Source organism: Passer domesticus, chromosome 8 (genome assembly GCF_036417665.1).
Source record: "Passer domesticus isolate bPasDom1 chromosome 8, bPasDom1.hap1, whole genome shotgun sequence".
NCBI lineage: Eukaryota > Metazoa > Chordata > Aves > Passeriformes > Passeridae > Passer > Passer domesticus.
In genome coordinates this window covers 52,586,607-52,605,844 of record NC_087481.1, presented here as the reverse complement: position 1 = coordinate 52,605,844, position 19,238 = coordinate 52,586,607, and the positions used below count along the sequence as shown (strand labels likewise).

Below are 19,238 nucleotides of genomic sequence, written 5' to 3'. Positions count from 1 at the left end.
ATCTGGATTTGTCTGCTGATGCAGCAGGAACAGCTGTGAGCTCAGACTGGTTGATGGTCAACCCCACTTATATTTCCATGTGGGAGGACTGTGTGCCCCACAAAGAAAACCTGTGCTTCTTCCCACCAGTGATGAGAAACACAGAAATTACCTCTGAGACTCATTCCTCCTTGTTTAAGAGGCTTGGTATTTATTTGGTTGGTTGTTGCTTCACAGAAACTGATTTTGCAGAGTAGCTGGGTGCCTGTGCCACTCCAAGGTCTTATGGAACATCAGCTCACAGTTAAACTCCTGGTGCTCCTCCTCTGACAAAACTTGGGTGCAGTTCCATTTATTCTGGAGCTTTCCTTTTGTGCCCCTTTAGTCAGTGAGTGTTGCCATTGATTTTGGTAAAAGAGGCACCACTACTCATTTTTTTCCATGCAACATCACACAATTGTCCCAGCCACAAGCTGATGAGAGAAGTGATGAAACATAACTTCAAAACAAAGCATGATTTTAAAACAAACAAACAAATGCAACTAAAGAAAATATGTTTGATTTTTCTTTCATTTTATATTAGTTGCTATTGACAATTTCTAGAGTCTCTTATTTTGCACAACAAGAAATATTTACCTGACACCACTGCCACACACTTCACAATAACCTGCTCAGTACAAATACCAAGTGTCTGGGGTTTAGCAAACTCTACAGCCATGAGATGTTTTTATTTCCCTACATGTTGGGGAAGGTCTTGTATTTCTTTTGGAGCCATAATGGAAAGAACAGATTCACAGCTTTGGAATTCATTCTTTCTTGCACTGAAACTGCCTGAATTTCATGACATTCAGACATGTAGAAAGTTCACCTTTTCTCCCTCAGGCATTGGAGAATGACGAATAACTTTGGTGGTGGGGGGGAAATCACTTTTTACTGTTATTATTATTACCTGTCTTACCAGTAAAGGTTTATATTAAATTCTGCTGCTTTTCTTAAGTTATTACTTGAGATTAGGGCTGTGAGAGGAGTAAAATGTCTGAAAATATGTTTTAGATAGAACCAAAAGCATTTAAATGAAAACCAAGTATTGCCAAGGCTGGTCAAAGAAAACTTTTTCCCATCCTAGTAATAAATTAGTTTTCTCCCATGATGGGCACATGCAATGAAAGTAAAGCACTGCAAACAGAAGGGCCAGACTTCAGTGCCTATCCCAGAGTGATGTGGCAATAATGTCTCTCTTCATTGAAACTGTGCAGCTCACCAAGAGCACATCCAGACCTGGGTGATTTCAACCTTCATCTTCAGGTCACAAGGAAATTTAACTTATATCGACAGTAGGTGGCTGGAGGTCTTTATGATCTTCTGTTCATGCTAATTTTTTTCCTCTAAAAATGACTTAAAGACATTGTGACTAACTTTACACTGATTGGCAGAGTATTCTCTAGTAAATGCCCTATTTACAGGGAAAAAATAAAATTTTTAGGATGGTTCATTTTTCAATAGTGAGAGAACTAAGTCCATATGGTTAGATATTGCCACTGGGTTTTATATAACCCAAATAAAAGTGTTCAGCTCTGCTGAGAAGTTATCATTAATAAAGCAGTATTGGTTAAGTATTCTCAATTATAGAAAGAAACCTCTCATACTGAGTACTCTGTAAATATAAACCAAGGACTAAATTCCTGTCCTTAGTCAGTTCTAGTCTAAGACAAGAAATAGAAGCAGGAGAACCAAAATAGTGAAGTTGTACCAGACAGACAAGGAAGCACAAGGAAATAATTAGGAAAGAACAGGCAGAGTTTAAAAAAGTCATTATATTCAGTGTTTTCCTATGGCTATTCAAGGAAAATAAACATTTCTAGCAGCATATGAGAGAGAGCAATGAGGTTTGATGATATTTGTGAGAGATTCTTCCCTACATGAAGTCTGGCATGGGAGAAAGGGCAGAAGGGTAACAGAGAGGGGATGATGGCAGGCACCACTGGCCAATCCAAGGAGAGAGCTGACATGATAATAACACAGAAAGAAATGATAAGGTGCAGTGTGGATAGGTCATGAAGGGCCTTTCGAGTGAAGATGAATGGTGTATGCTTGATACAGCGCCAAGTTCACAGATGATTCACTGTTTTCCTTCTTGAAAGTTTCAATTTCCACATTATTTTTATTTGATTAATGCTATTGAGGGCTTTTGACTTATTTTCTCGTAATAACAAACATTCCATTCATTTTACCAGGCTTCTATTCAGAATAATGGATGGGTTCCTTGAGCTCAGTGCAGTCGATGTCATGACATGTTGGTACATTTCTAGACTGTCACTTACAATGGCTCACTGCACAGAAAAGGTAATTTCAATTACTTTATATAAATTGTTTGATTGTTCCTGGGTAAAGAACATCAAGCAGGTTGTGGTAGGCTTGAGATAGGTTATATTAATATCCTGGAGGAAGCCTTTTAAAAACTATAGTTAAAGATTGAATGCTATCCAAAGGTAGCATCTGGTAGTTGGGTTTGTTCGGATGTGTCTGCCTTTTTAACCTGGGCTATTACACGAAGATTTCTTTTTATGCCTTTCCAAGAATAGAATTTTGGTGTGCAGAAGCTGATCCCAGGGTGCATTTTCAGTGATGAATGTCCTGGAGGAAACACTGGGTGTGCTTTTTCATTCTTATGGTAGCCATTCACCTCCCTTCTCCAAGGGGAATGGGCAGACAACCCCACAGTGATGGAATGATCTTTATTTACACCATTTTCTGCTAATGCCCAAGTGTTCAAACAGTCTAATCATAACATGTGTGCACATCTCTACATAAAAACTACCTTTTCATCTTGTTTGGAAGCTGGGGTTTCTGTAGGTTGTCTGTACTTGCAGTATCTTAAGTGACAAATCTTCGGTAAAAGCATCTCCTTGGTACCTGAGAACAAAAATCTAAAGCACCCAGGAATCTCATTTTGACCAAAGGTATCTCCACTTATATGAGCAGCAGGGAATGCTCATAAGTTAACATCTTTACAAAATGTCTAACTCCCCCTTAAAACAGAAATTGAAAAAAGAAGTGAGCCTTGGCTTCCTGAGGTAGCCTATTAACCATCTTACTGATGCTCCAATTGCTGATAAAGTCAAAGAAAATCTTAAATGTCTTCATCTGGGCAGGACAAAGCCTGTAATCCTGAATGAAAACTTATGCAAATCTTGGTGAGAATGTGCTTGCCAGCATTTCCATAGCTCTTGCTTTGTTCAGAGCGTAGCAATCAGCTGGAATTTATCCATGAACCCTGTTTATTAGGAGAATGGGAAAAAGATGTCTATGTGGCAGAGTTAGATAGCAGAGCACAGAAGTGCTTTATTCTTATGTGTCTTTTGCACGAAAAATCTTCAAGCCATTCATGCTTTTCAAAACTGCCTGAGGAGCTTTTGCTGTCCTGACTTCGGACAGGTAAATTCTGCTTCCCTTCACATCCTGCAGCACATGCCTGGTAGCAATGGAAATCAGGAACACTTTGTACTCTGAAACTCCATGAGAAAGTAATTACAAGATCCAGACATTTGAAAACTTGGATCACAAAAATCTTGGGGGAAGAATCCTCTTTATTTTAGGAATACGTGTGAATGCGAAGAATCAAACCAAGTGTTCCCACAACATTCCTAAAAGCAGTGGGTTTATCCTCAGCTGCTGTAAGTTGATGAAATGACACCAATTTACACAGATCTAAGGCACAGCCCTTTGAAAAGGTGAATTTGTGACCTTTCCTTGATTGCCAGACATAGATTTAGGTACCAGAATAAAACATCCAATTTTAATGATTTTGGCATGTGCCTTCTTTCTGGATTTCCACACCACCCCAAAAGCAGAGAAACTCCTTCAATAAAAGTTTTTGAAATATAACAAGACCAAGAATTTTTCTTTTTGATATTTGCTTTTAGAGGGGCTTATATATAATCCCTTTTAAATTACTGTGCCTATGGAAGTTTGCATGATAAGGCACCTTATAAATTAGACTGTATTATGTTCTACTGGATGTTGAAATATGAAGATATATTGGCGAGACGATATCTTATAATTACAGTTTGGTTTCACCATCTAAGTGTGAGTGTTGGCTGCTCCTCAGCTTGAAAGTACTGCTCTCTGCTTAATGTACATCCCTGTATCTTAAAACTCCACATATTTATTGGGATAGTATACTACTAGCATGTAGTACTTGATTTACTTGATGTAGCATTATATTTTTTCAGCAAACAAAGGCTGAATGTTAAATTAAATGCAAGACTTGCAGACGCAGAAACCTAAACTTGGGATTTTTTTTCAAATATTTGTGTAGGGCCCTCAACAGAAGAGCTGGACACCATATGATGATGCCTTTAGATCCTATTGAGAGCTATCGACCTATCAGCACTGGAAACCAGGTGACTTTTTTGCCAAAATACATAGCAAGCTGACCAATACTGGTGACCAAATGGCTTATCTGAATCAAAGTGAGAGTTTCTAGTTCAAGTTCTGCCCATGTGCAGGCAATTTTTTCCGTAACATTTCACTATAATTAAATATTTTGCACATAACAGGCCACAACCATTTTAGGTATCTGACCAGTTTCTATTGAGTTTTTTTATAGGACACAGCTAGAGATCAGCAGCAGTATAAAGGAAAGAAGAATACCTTATAAAGAATGAAAAATGGTAGAGGATTTTGAAGGCCACAGATGTCCATTCTCATGCAAAGTGGAACCAGTTTTGAAATTGGGTTAACTTAATAGGCTGTGAATTATACAAGCTCTTTAAGTTAATCTGATTTCATAGCCACCTTAGCGTATCCACACTTAACTGTCTGAGGACCAGAGCACAAGGCCTTTGAAGTGTCAGATGAGGTGGATATTGCTGAAATTTCCATGCCATCAGAGGATGTTGCTGGTGGTATCTGCTCCTGGAAGGTATTTGAACCTCAAACCATGACATGAATAGGTTGGTTGGGGAAACGTCACTGCCGGCACTCGTCCTCTTGGACTGATGACAAATGATTATTCTGTTTCTTTCCATTGTGTGCACAGCTCTCTGATGTTATTCCATCCTCTTTGCTATATCACAAAGATCATTCAATTCCTGATTGAAGTCCCTGGCATCTCACTTCCAATGCCCTGCGGCATTAACACATTGCATGATTCTGTTTCAACATCCTTTGCTTCTTGGCAGAGATTTCCTCCCATATTCCAAGCCTAGACAGTGCATGAAAGGATTTCTGAGCTTTTATACAACAGTCTTGGCTGCTTTTTCCCCCCCCATCTTTTTTTAAAATTTTTCTTTAGGCAGTCACTAACTGGTCTATCTCCCCTTAGCTTTAGTGAAGACATGAATTACACTGAGGTTACCTGAAGGTAAATGTCCCTTTGGGATTTAATACAAATGTTGCCAGAAATGAAGCATTTTGGTAACAGATTTTTTTTTTGACAAATGAAAACCGTAAAACCTCTGATTTCTTTTATCCCAATTCAACTGAAACACAATATATATGTGTGTGTGTGTGCATATACATATGTGTATCTATATATACAGCCCCATACATATTTCTGTGACTGAACTTTTCAGCAAAGTGACTTCTTAAAGCAAGTATTTTTTGTGAGATGCAGTTTTCTTTGGAAAAACTGATTTTGCAAACCTTTTTGTACCTGCTTCAAGCAGAACAACAGCCTGACTTGAAACTGTTTGGAAGGCATTTTATACCGCTCCATCCAAAAAGACTGTTTATAAAGGAGTAATGTACTCAATTCCTGTCTCAGAAAACAGTAATAAATTTACAAGTACTCAAAAACCTCTGAAATAACCACTTCTGCCTTTCCTAGCCTAATACAGAGCACATTAGATAATGAAAGTAAACAGAAAATGCACACAGCAGTATTTCCTGTAGCACATAACTGCATCCTCACCTAAATGCTAATCACAAGCCGATACTTGCCTACATAAATCTAATCAGTTTCTTTCAGAATTGCATGAGGAGTGACTCCTTTCATCTGCATGGGAAAACATCCAAATCAAGTATCACATTTGTGTCCTTTAATGGTGCGCTTTTCTCTGAAATACACAGTAACAGGCTCTCCACTTCTCACGAGTGTCCTGATAGCAATACCATCGTGCTCATTTTAATTTCCTCAGCAACTAGCTGTGGTGGCAGGAGGATGTTTAAGTGCCTAGACATATATCCTGCCAGGTACCGAGGAAATTCACCTCAAAGAAGGTGTTTTGACACTACATACAGCTGGGTGGTGTGTGTTGATATTAGGTGTGATGAGATAGAGAAGGAGGACTTTCGGCTGATGTAAACCAGTGTAGTTCCTATCAAAAGGAATAATTCTTGCCTGCTGAATATAAACAATGTAATATAGTTGTGTTGATTGCTCAGGGAGTGCTTTTAAAGCAGGAAAGGCAGACAGAACCAGGGGTTTGAGTCTGATCAGTTGTTTTGTTAAATTTGTACCCAATCACAAGTTTGATCAGTTTACATCACATGGGTGAGGGGGCAAGAGATTTCCTGCCTGCTAAGCATGGCTCTGCTCAGCTCCACGCTCTTCTGCAGTTTTGGGTGCCTGTTTTCCACAGCATTACGTGTTGTAGAGGTCATGGTGAAATGCTTCCATCACGTTTCTCCCCAGCAGACTCCGACACCAGCTTGGTGAGGACAAGCCCTGGGTGGAAAAGGTGCCACCCGCCATCCCCTGGGTTGTATAACTGCTGCAGGTCCCAGCCTGTGTGCACCCAGCTGCAGGCACCTGGGAACTTCGGGGCTGAACAGGAAAATATTGTGGATGTTGGGAAGAGCAACTTGGTTTGTGAATCCCTTTGATCTCAACTGAGTTAATTTTCAAAAACTGGACTGCAGAGCCTCTGCTCTGTCCGAGCCTGCAGCGGGCTGTGTCCCCTTCCTGCATCTGGCTTTCAGTCTCTGTGCATCACTTTCCAAAATGGGAGAGGAGCACAGCTTCAGAGGAGGAAGCACTATGGAAAAATCCATATCATGGCAATGCAAGCCATAAGGAACTACAGAAAGCAATGAGAGATATTTTGTTGGAGGTTTCATTTTCTATCAAACATTTTTTTAAGGTTACCTCATCTCCTTCAGGCAGGCAAAAATAAAACTAGAGTTTTTACATTGAGCCCAGGATGAAATTTAGCAGAGAATTAAATCTAAAATAGAATGAGAAGTGTTCTGTGCATCTTTTGTTTCACAGATTTAAAAGTTATGTGGATTGGCTGCTGCACATTTTTTTTTCTTGTCAAATTCCCAAAAAAACAATTATGTAAGTCCTCATGAGTCACCAGCATTGTTTTGTCTTATAAAATGAAAATGCTCTACCAATGAATTGCCTCTGAGAGTGCAAAAGAACATATATAAAACTCAGTCTGCTTCTGCTTCACCCCTTCATATTGCAAAAGTGATTAAGTAAATTATAGCTACTGAACACCAATTTCATTATTGAAGAAAAGTAAAGTTAAGGCTTATTCATGTGTAACTAAAACCGTGTTGTTGAGCAAGTTTTAATAAACCACTGAAGGCAAGATAAACCTTAGCAGAAAACCTGCTTTACTTAATATTTACCAGATATTGTTATTCCCAATATCTTTAAAGCTAAAGTGCCTTAAATCTAAACTCCAACTTTCTGCTCTAAGAGAACTTGGAAGAGGTCATGTTTTGAGCATATGTGTAAAACAGCATTCCATAATTGATTTATTAACATATGAGGTCATATTTATGATTTTCTTTTTGAAATATATGAAAGCAAGCTATAACTGTATAATCCTGTATGATCTATTCAACAAAAATCTGCTTCAAAAGTCCAAGAAAAGAGTAAAAGAGGAGGGGGGTGGAGAGCAAGAAAGCCAGTAGAATGTATTTCGTGATGGTTAAAGGTTATTCTCCAAAGGACAAATTAATGTAATTTGTACTTGGTAAGGATCACATCGGATGTTTTATTTGCATTCTTCCACATCTCAGGAGAGGTGTTGCTAAATAACTCCAAATGGGGAGAGAAAAAAAAAAGAAGAAAAAATCTATTTAAGTGCAAACACTGCAGTTTTCAAACAGTGCAGTTTTCAGCAATGCCATAGCACGTAGGGGGCTCAGGAACACTACCTTAAGAAGAGTCTTGATGCCCAAGGACTTTTTTATGCTGCCTTTCTCTCCCCCCTTCCTTTTTTTTTTTTTTTTCATCTGCGAGGCCTTTTTCTGCATACAATTTCTGAAATGTGAAGCACATGCCGGGTTGTTCTGTAGCACAGGTCCCTGCTCACTCTCTATCAAAGTCAGAGCTGCCTTTGAAGTGCTGCCTTGTGCCCGAGCCCCGCGCGCTGCTCCAGCGCCGCGCGCTCCTCAGCGCTGCCCCGGCTCTGCTGCCACACCAGCCACTGGCCCTGGGCTGCTGCTGTCCTCAGGGTGTTCCATCACCAGCTGCTGGTCCTGCTGACCCCTCCGGGTCTGGCTACAATTTAGTTGCCATTTGGAGGTTCAGGTCTGAGGTGCGCTGGGGTCCTCCCGAGCTCTGACCTCTGGGATCACCCCAGCTCCCAGCGGTCATTTACATGTGCTTTCCCAAGGCTGTGCATCATCTGGACTTCTGCTTTATTCTGGGATGATGTTACAGCAAAACAATGAGTTTAGCATGTGAATTTTTTTTTATTTTTTTTTTTAACAATGAGCTTAGCATATGACTCTCAACGACGAGATTTCTTGAAGTTGTTCAGCATGGTATTGATCGAATTGGAGATCATCAGAAGTGAGAACTGGCACCCAATCACAGCACAGCCTGTGCTAATCTGAGTGCCCAAATTAGTCTGAATATACCCCATTGAATTGGAGATCATCAGAAGTGGGCACTGACACCCAATCAGAGCACAGCCTCTGCTAATCTCTGTCCAAAATTAGTCTGAATATACCCCATCCACACTCCTGGACGGGCATATCATGAAGTCCCTTCAGCATAACTCATTGTCTCCTTGTCATTGTCTCCTTGTCACAAGCTTTGACACCAACCTGTAATCTCCTTCCCCTGCTCAGCATTTTGGTACCTCATACTTAGGGGGTGTTTTCCTTCAGAGGCTCCTCAGGGTGGCCCGGGGTCACAGACTTGATGGTGTCCCAGGGGCAGTCCTTCAGGGAAGTGACAGGAGTGTCCCTTGGGCAGAGCTGCTGTCTGGAATGCTGTTTAATAGGCTTTTCTTGGGCAAGCTGGGACATGAGTCCCACATATAATATGAACTGCAGTTCATAATTTCATACAAACAGCCCTGTCTGTGTTATGATCCACTCTCAAAGCCTGATCACAGGCTGAGCTCCTCAAAACAAAAAACAAAGAGAATAGCATTAAATGAAGGGGGGAAATTTCTCCAAAAATATAGCAAAACCCACTGAAATCTGATGGAGGGTGTTTCACCAGCTGTACAGGTGGTTAAGAATAAACAGTGAAAGTTTTGTGGGGTTTTTTAATTGTTTTAATAATTAGAAAATATTATTATCATTTATTTACCAGCAAAACTAAAGATTGTCTTTCAGAAAACTCATTTTAAGTATGGAAAAGTTTCTGTGCAACAGCCAAAATATTTAGTAGCTTTCTTGATTTTGTAATTGTGGAAACAATTAATAAAAATTATAACTGTGCATCTCTTGAGATATTCAATGACTTAATTCCAAGACTTAGCTGTTTCTAAGAGATGCTCTTTATACTTAATTATCTTACCATTTCTGGAAGATACTCTGCTGGTGGTCTGAGCCCAGCTTGTGTGTTAGCTCCTAGAGAGAACATTGTGATATTTTAAGATGTTTGTGTGCACTTCAGTTCCTACCTTCCTATCCTCCTATGTGCTTTGCTATCATTTTTTATCTTCTAAGGTGCCATTCACTGTTCAAAATAACCAAAGCTTTAGACAGAGGAAAGTAAAGCTTATATAGATATAGGTGCTACATTTTTGGTATAAAACAGAGTCCTAAAACACGAGCAGCTGGGACCTGACATCCCAGCAGGGGCTGAGCCCCTGGAGGGAACCCAGGGACTGGACTGGAGATGCTGCAGCCCCAGAGCCAATTTTGGAATCAGGTCCCACCTGAAAACCTGCACCTATTATTCCTAACACACCCAAAGAGCTGGGTTTGGCACAGGCAGGGAGTGCTGAAAATCCAGGCAAGGCCTGGGCTGGCCTCAAAATCCAGCCCTGTGTGCTCACAGCAGGTGACAAAGCTAAACCTCATCCAGAGCTCCTGCAGTTGTTCTTGAGCTCGTACAGTAATCATGGATATCCTCTTTGAAGACCAAGTGCTTGTTTTTTAAAGCCAGTTGTGTGCCTGTGGCAAAAAAAAAAAATTGCTATGGGAAAAAGATCCTGACAGACACATGAAAACATGAAAAACATTTCAGGTTGTGTTATACTGTAATTATCTTCCTGGAGTTAAAAATTCGTATAATTTTGGTATGACAGTGTGCTAGATTTTTTTTATTTCCCTGTGATTTTCATAGGGTCCTTTTTTTAAAAAAAAAACCAGCTTATATTTATACCCTGTCTCCAGCCTGTTATATTTAATCACTGATAAAATGAGTCATTGATGCATTAAAATGGAAATAAGTCCCTTTTTTTGGGACCCTGTGCTCTTAAGAATCCTTTACACATCTAGAAATTCACAAAATCTTGAAAGGGCTTGGCTTGAAATAGAATTTAAAGATTATACAGTTCCAATTCCCCACATTTTCTACTAATTTCTTCCCACTTCCCATGGGCAGGAACTGTGTCATTGCACGTGTGTGACCTGAAGTGTCTTTCAAACACGTGGCCCTTGCTGGTTGAAGGGCCACCCCAGGTAGTGTCTCCCACCTCTGCTGCCTCTTTCATGAGGAATTTTTTGTCCCTGCTTTTGTTTATCCTTGAATTTCATTAGAAGATTTATTTTCATTCTGAACGGAAAGAAAAAAAATTATTTCTGAAAAATCAAATTTCTGCTGAAAATAATCTGCTGTTTTCCTGTCTTTCCTATCAGGTTTCTGCTCCTGTTCCTTTATGGTGTTTGTTGCTAGCCACTGTTGAGCAAAGTGCTAGAGAATATGATTCCACATCTAATTCAGCGTGACAGTTCTTGCATCTCTTATTCTGTTTAAGAAACCTTCAGCCAATTATCAAATACAAAATAGACTCTTTTTTCCCTTAGTCTAATAACATGCAAGACCATTTTAATTGGGACTAAAATAATTGAGAGTTTGTATATCACATGTTAATGTCAAGGACAGAGCAGATCCTTTTCTATTTTGTAAGGCTATGCCTTGATAAAAAGTCCAAAACAGCCCCAACAGCATTACATTTTTCAGACATAAAAATGATGGCAAAAAAACCATTATGGTTTCACTGGAGTACAGGGAAGGTTACACATTTTATTATGTGGGGCATGAACACCCCAAACATGGAAAATATTTTGCTTGTCTGTCTTTTGTCTGTGGTTTGTCAAAGGTCAGGATTAGAATTGTGTCCCTGTGATACCACCAGGCAATATTCTGCTTTGTGGTACATGGCCCCCTTCACCCTCAGGGGTGCTGTGTGTTTTGGGAAGCTCAAGCACCCCTTGCCATTGGGAGGAATATTTTCCCAGTCACTGGCACTGCAGGTGATGTCAAACTGGGAAGTGGAAGGCTAGATCCTGGGCTGTCCTCCTGGGCTGCCCGGAATTCCAGGCAATTCTCTGGAAATAGTTCAGATATTTGCTTGTCTGTTTGTGCATTCTCCTTATCTCCTGAAGTTACAGAATGCTAATGAGTTGTGTTGCTATTTATAGAAAATAAAACATATGGGGAAAGGATTATGTCTGTCACACGCTGCCAAGCTGATTTCGTAGAGTGGCAGTCCTACAGGGAAAGTTTCACTTCCAGTACTCCTGGGAAGTCCAATTCAGACTCCAGGCTGGAAAGCCTGGGTTCCCATCCCTCCATCTGCAAGGCACTTAACCCCCAGCTCCTCCCCTTCATCTGCAACTTAATTGGTTTAACTGCACTTCCCTGCCCCACTCTGGGAGCTGCAGGGTTAATTAACATGCAGAAAGTCCTTAAGATTCTTGGATGTAACTTTTGTTTCTTGCAGCTTTTCTCAGGGTAGCTTTAGGAGAAAAGCTTCACACTAAAGTAAAGCCTCAGGGTTTTCTAAGTGTAAGGTCAGCCCTGCTGTGATATCTTTTGCTGAGGTGGGGCTGTGGTGTGTAGCATCATTAAGAGGATGATTTTGAGCAGCCATTCAATCTCTACAGACCCTCAACATGGTTTTCATCAGTTGTGTGTCATCCAGGCACCCCTCAGTGACATCTCACTGCGACACAGAACTCCTGAAAGGGGCTGTCAGGCACACAGTGGGCACAGCCATGTAGGAACTGAAATACTGCTCAGTGGCTGCTCCTCTGGGAATGATGCTCCGTGGAAGACCCAAGATTAAGTGTTTGCATGTTTGTGGTTTTTTTCTTGCCCTCCTCCTTCTCCTTCTCCTTCTCCTTCTCCTTCTCCTTCTCCTTCTCCTTCTCCTTCTCCTTCTCCTTCTCCTTCTCCTTCTCCTTCTCCTTCTCCTTCTCCTTCTCCTTCTCCTTCTCCTTCTCCTTCTCCTCCTCCTCCTCCTCCTCCTCCTCCTCCTCCTCCTCCTCCTCCTCCTCCTCCTCCTCCTCCTCCTCCTCCTCCTCCTCCTCCTCCTCCTCCTCCTCCTCCTCCTCCTCCTCCTCCTCCTTCTCCTTCTCCTTCTTTCTCCTTCTCCTCCTCGCCCTTCACTAGTTTCTAGGTGTCCAAAAGTTAGGAAAGGAGCTGCAGCTGAACTTGCAGGGATTTGAGCTTGGTGTAGGATGAAATAAGCAGCATTTTCAGGAGGAAATTCACCCTGAGAAGAGCTTTCCTAGCATGTGGAATTGCCACTGCATTTGAACTTTTCCTTCTGCTGTGCTGTGCAGCCAAATCCCAGCCTCCTGGGAAAACTGGAGGAAACACATTTTGCACAGGGGATCTCTGCAGACTCCAGCAGGGTTCCGGCTACAATTTTAAAGGAGTGGCAACAATTGCTTCTCCTGCACTCTCCAAAGAGAGAGGACTTTGTCCAGAGGATCTGCCATGCACCCCCCACCTGCCTTTTCTGGAGGCTTATTTATTTTCAAGGCAGGCAGTGGTGCCTGTGCCTGGTGCTGAGTGCTCCTTCCCACTGTCTGGAGAGATTTCCTTGCCATACAGACAGCCTGCTCTCGAGTCCCCCTCCTTCCTCTGCCCAATCATTAACATAAATCATAACCTAGCAGATGAAAAGAAATTTCCAGTCTTTGTGATCTCCTGCCAGAGTTCTCCCAGTTTTTCTCAGTTTGGGAAAACAAATGTGCATTGCAGCATGTCCCGAGGGTTGACAAAACAGGGCTGCTGCAGACCAAGAAGAAGAATTCTGAACATGAGGCCCTGCTGTGGCCCTCAGGTGGAGCTCTGGGGTGTCCCTGCAGTGCTGTGGGGCAGGACAACCTCTGCCACCTGCCACCGTGCTGGGCTGGCACAGACCTGGGAGGGGATGATGGGCTGGAGCCTTCATCCCTCTCTCCATGGCCCCCAGGGCTGGCCACAGCACCACAGCCCAGATCTGTGCCTGCAGGGAGGGCAGGGCTTGTCCCATCCTGTGGCACATCCCTGGGATGAGTGGGGGTGAGAAAAGGTGCCCTGGGAGGGGCCAGGGGCTGTCCCTGCTGTCCCCTGTGGCAGTGCTGTCCCCAGCATGAGGGGCTCCTGCGCTGCTGGCTGAGACAGTCACCGTGCACAAGCTGAAGGGGGATTTCAGGTTGTTTTTTTTTCAATGAAGAGTTGTTTTCCAGACTGTTGGCAATCCTGCTGTGCAGTCTAGAGGGACACAGGCTGGTCTGTCACTGTTTTTGAGCTGTGACCTAAACAAGATGTGATTCCAAGTGCAGCAGCTTGGAGAGGAGGTGACCTTTTTCTAAGAGGGCTTCAAACAAAGAGCACATTTCCAATAATCCCCTGAGAAGTGAAATCACTTCTAAAATGCTGTCAGAAGTCAATAAAAAGTTCAGGTGCCCTGATAAAAACGAGCAGCTTAAACCAGACTTGCAATATGAAGCAGAAAAGCTTCACTTTCCCTCACCACACCCCCTGCTTTGCTTATCCAGTATAAGAATATTTTTGCCCCAGTCTCTGCCACTTCGGGACAGGATAGAAACTCCCTGATTATGAGTTTATATTCTGGAAAATTTGACTTTGGGGCAATCAAATGATCACATCTCAAGCTCACTACGGGCAGATAATGAATGAATAACTGTCTTCAGCCCTTCAGCACAGCACAATTTTAATACATTGATCCGAACCCATATGGTCTTATTTTATTGTTCCTAGCTGCCTACTATATTGAATTTTGAGGTAGATTTTTGAAATGGATATGACTTCCAAATTTAGTCTCCTCAGGACTTCAACTTTGCTTTTTGAAATTTTATCTTTATTTGAATTTTTATATGAAGAAAATACAAGTCATGTGACAATTTGTTTTCCAGGCATCCCCCTTCCCAGGACAGGAGGTCCAGAGAGGAGTGCCCCTCTGCAGTTTTGTGTCAGAGTTTCCCCCATTTTTTCCCCCAGGATTCTATTGAGTAGAAAGTGACTTGAACAAAATGATGCCAGGTTTTGTTCATCTAGAGCCTGCCTTGATTTGTGCAAGTTTTATTAAACTCCTCAGCTCTCCACCCTCTGTGCTTTTTGTGCATGGCATAATCTACCAGCAACAGAATTTCTCCTACCCACTACTATGTGAAAGCCTCAGTACTTCAGGTTATGGGGATACTCAGAGAAGATCTGTTGAGACCATCGTAGCCTACTTTATTTAATGATTTTAACTTTAAAGTTAAATGAAGATTTACATCATGCATTGTTGTCCCACTTTGAGTCTTTGTTGTCTTGTGTCCCTTTCAACCCAAAACTGGGGGTGTTACAGAGGCAGCTGATATCTGCCTCTGTGGGGAAGAGCCATGCATGTAATCTAGAATATTAAACACAAAATCAGGTTTCTGGTGCAGTTATTGTCATTATGGTTTGCTGAAAAAATTATTTTATTGACATTACTTTTTGCTGAAAAAATTTTCTTTCAGGTCTCATTATTGAATTTGTAGGAATTCCTTGAAAAAGGAAATACCGAAGGCATTGTGAACACAGCAAAAAATAAAATCATTTAAGGATTCAGATGAATGTTTGTAGGAAGCATGTTACAGTTTCTTCCAGCTTTACAAACAGGATTACATGAGTAATCTTCAAGTAATGTAAGGATAAATAATTTTTTGAAAAGCCCCTGATGGTTTAGGTATCAGCAGGCTTTCCCTTGCTAGCAGGCATGCATTTGTTTCTGGCCCACCTCTCTTGCAGAGTACAAAACACAAGGAAAATCCCACTCTTTCTTTAGGCCCAAATTTCCTATAATCCTGATGAATATGCATTTTTGCATCTCATTCCAGGATGTGCTGAGATGCAAGTTTAGATTTCTACCTTTACCAGCTGAAACACTGACACTAAAATGTCTCCTGCTTATATCAGATGAATATAATATTTGAATTTCCCTTTTCCAAGAAGTTCCCAGGAGTGAGCTGCTACTCAGACCTCACTTCCTCAGGTTTGGCAGTGCAGGGATGGAGAAGTCCTGCAGATTCTCTCGCATTCCTGTGGAGTTTGGGGTTTTCAGCACCTCCCATCAGAGGCTGGTACAGTTCCTCTCATGATTCCGGCCAAAGGCAGTGGGAGTAAAGCTCTTCCAAATAATTTTGAGGATTTTGGGGGTATGTGAATAGAAATGGTTATGTCAAAATAGTTCCCATTCTGTACGTGCAGATGTGGTGATAATTATTTATTAGGACTGCTGTGGCTGCTTGGCTGTGATTCCTGTGGTTCTGAAGAACCATTTTGACTATTTGTCTATTCAATTAATACAAAAAATTAAAAACATAGCTCAGGTTCAGGTAGGTAGAGTTCCACAGAAGTATTTTAATGAACACAGAAATGATAATAAATCCCTCTGACCCCTTTCTGAGGTGCACAGTTAGTTTAGTGGACAACTGAAAAGGCATGGGGTCTTGAAAATGCAGAAATAAGGCTGTTAAGATGTAACTAAATATTTTTTTATATCTCTATCTCAGTCCTCAATACTTCAAACCTAATTTACTCAATAATACCATTTGAAAAATTATTTTTAAATTGCTTTTTTAACCTGTTCTTTCAGAAGCTGTCACATTAATTGAAATTATGTTCTTTGAAAATTAGGATGCAATGCTGAGTGCTCCATTTTTATGTATATATATTTAAGACTTTGGTTCAATAAGACATTCAGTCTTTGAGGCACTTACTCAGGTTTGTAAAATAACATTAAAGAAAAAAAAGTGAGGTAAAAGTTAGTCCAGTTCTGGAATAGCTTTTAGCATATGCACCTGTTCTCAACCCAAAAAAAAAAAAAATCTAAATTTTAATTAGTGATTTGGCATGGTCTGCTCTTCTTAACTAGCAGTGTCTTTTATTTCTTCATCTGACAGCCTCCTCACCCCCAGGGTATGCTGGAAAATGACTCATTTTCATATAAGGTAGAGGAGTTTAGTGAATATATGACCTGCAGTTTTTCCTATTTTTTTCCTATAATATAATGTACTTTGATGCATTTTGAAGATAATCTGCCTGATGCTTTGCATATTCCTACTTAATTACAGTATATCTCAAGATGATTTACTACACCCAGATAATTCTGAAATAGTTTTGCTATGGAGGGCATGCACACCACAGACAGCTGAATAATGAGCCAAAGAGTTCATGGGGGAAATTACATGTGTATGGGGAAGTGGGCAGGGTTGGCACAGGAAGAGTTACAAATAAAAAGAGATATATGGCCTCAACTAATGTTCAGTGATGAGGTCTTTCTGACAGTTTCAGTGTATTCTGGCTAAGCCCCAATTATTATTTAAACATGGTCCCACGTCCAGCCTCTCAAAGGAAAGGGTGATGAGCAGCACAGCACTGATAAAATATTCTGAAGAAATTTCCATGCTTGCTTATTTCCTTTTCCAGTTTTATATCATATTATCCTAGTAAAACACAGATCTATTTTGAGGCCAGAGAACTCTGGAATAGCATTTTGCCTTTTTATTTGACCATATGTGCTAAAAATTCCAGTGACTCCCTCCACACAAAATTAGCCTGGAATGAAGTGATCAGTGCTTGAGAGCTTTTCAAAGCCTGAGCAACAGACCCAGACTTTTAAGGCCAGATGAGGACTGTGGGATCATCCAGCTGACCTCCCCTATAGCACACATTGGAGACAACTGGAAATAAATGTGCACCTCTTCACCCTTTCCAGAAATGCTGGGGCACACCAGCCCAAAGCAGGTGGAGGGTCCCCATGTGCACCACGGGCTACCTCGGAGCCACCAAACAATCCCAGGGTCTCTGTGCCAAGCCATGCAGGTGTTTCCATTCACAAACATTGGAAGAAAACACCAAGAATTAAGTAATTTTCTGTGGAGAAAAGCTTTTTGGGAATTTAGGATTCCCTTGGCTGAGATAATGGTCTTATTTACTTCTGATTTATTTTTATTTTAGCTAGTAGAGTTCTGAAGACTGGATTGCCATGACCTATTTATTTTTGGAATATTTTATTCTCTCTAGGAATTCACTTATTTCCACCTCTCCAACCAAGAGTTAGCTTGGCAAAAGAGTCATCTGTAAAATTTGCTGCACATCTGCAAATATCAAATGTCCACGAACAGGCAAAATACTCCCTCCACTTACTTTTTTTGTCAGATGGTTTCATTTAGAACCCAAAGGGTCAGGAGTCACAGCATGACCTCATCAAATTAGACTCAACTGAGAGAGGTGTTTAGCACAACAAAAAGGAAGTAATCTGAAGGACATTAAATGCAAATGAGACTGCCATGTGCAAACTTCAAAAACACCTGATCCAAATGAACAGTGTTGACGGGGGTCGAAGGGGTGAGAAAGAAGGTTTCATATTTTGGTTGCTTTTTTCTAAGGGCCATCAGCAATATTACATCCTGTAGAGCTGGCTGAAAATCTCATAGGTATGTGAATATTTAAACTTAAAAATACCCACTGCTATTTTTGCCAGGTGAGAGTATGTCAGTATTTACTGGCAGGAGTTTGGTGGACTCATAGATTAAACCTGGTACCAACCCTTTCTCTGGTAGTAATCCTTTCTTTTTTTAGTGGATTTGTAAGTTTAAAAAAGGCATTTTTAGAGTGGGTTCATTATTACTTGAGTCTCATTTCTAATCTTGAGCACCTAACTGAAGAATTACAAGGAAGCCTCAGCTCCTGATAGTCCTTTTATACAGAGAAGAAAAGGCTCGTTAGAAGGTTTGCACATTTTCCCTTCAGGACATTAATCCATGCCCCCATTGGCTGAGATGTCTTTCAGCCATGAAGGCAGTGGGGCAGTGAAGGTCTTGTTATAATGGAACCAGGCTATTTCCAGATAATGTGAGTCAGATTGACTTCAGGGATAGATCTGCTCTCCAGATGTGGGGTAGAGTCAAGTGGAGCAGGGAGGCAGAGTTGGCAGCTAAGGGTAAGGAGAACCTCAGAATGAATACTGAGTCAGAAGTGCTGTGTCTGCAATCAGCAGTGCAGAGATTTTCAACACTGAGCCAGGGAGAAATGTGATTAACAAATATTTGTTGCTGACAGACACAGGGATGTCTAAGTGCATTGAGAAATCAGCCAGTGATTAAAATGGGATCAACACGGGACTGAAAGCAGAACTTTGTCAAAGTTCAGGATCTGAATACATCCATAGGGCTGCAAAGGTTGGAAAGAAATTGAAAAGTCTGGTAAACAGAGAACAAGACCAACTGTACTTGCTCATAGAAACCCGGGACAAAATAACAGAGTGAATACAAGAAGTGTCATTCAAAGAACCTTAGGTAGAGTAAGAGCTGGTCACAATCCCAAAAATCTAATCCAAAGACTACAGAAGGCTGTGGAAGCTCTGTCAAGCATTAAGGTAGCATTAAGGCAGAGGGAGTGGTTTTGTTTCTTCGTGTTTGACTCTATTAATCTCGTTTGGTCCGCATCCTATAGCCAAATCAAAATTAGATCCCTAAACTCAGACCCCTACATCAGATCAAAATTAGCTGCCTAAACAAGTAGCCAAGCTCTAGGTAGACCAGTGTTACATGCATCACAAGACAATTGGAATTTGTGATGGACAATCTTGGAGACAGAAGAACATGGGATGATGGGTGAGATG

At 41.1% G+C, this 19,238-nt stretch overlaps 1 long non-coding RNA gene across 1 annotated transcript in view; it reads left to right on the top strand.

Annotated features, from left to right (window-relative positions):
* The window catches only part of LOC135305895 (uncharacterized), a 57,689-nt gene that overhangs the window by 30,564 nt on the left and 7,887 nt on the right, over positions 1 to 19,238 (top strand). Inside the window, exons 2-3 of the long non-coding RNA XR_010366883.1 lie at positions 2,214 to 2,322; positions 4,298 to 4,382. This is a non-coding gene — a long non-coding RNA (uncharacterized LOC135305895). The remainder of the gene's footprint in view (positions 1 to 2,213; positions 2,323 to 4,297; positions 4,383 to 19,238) is intronic.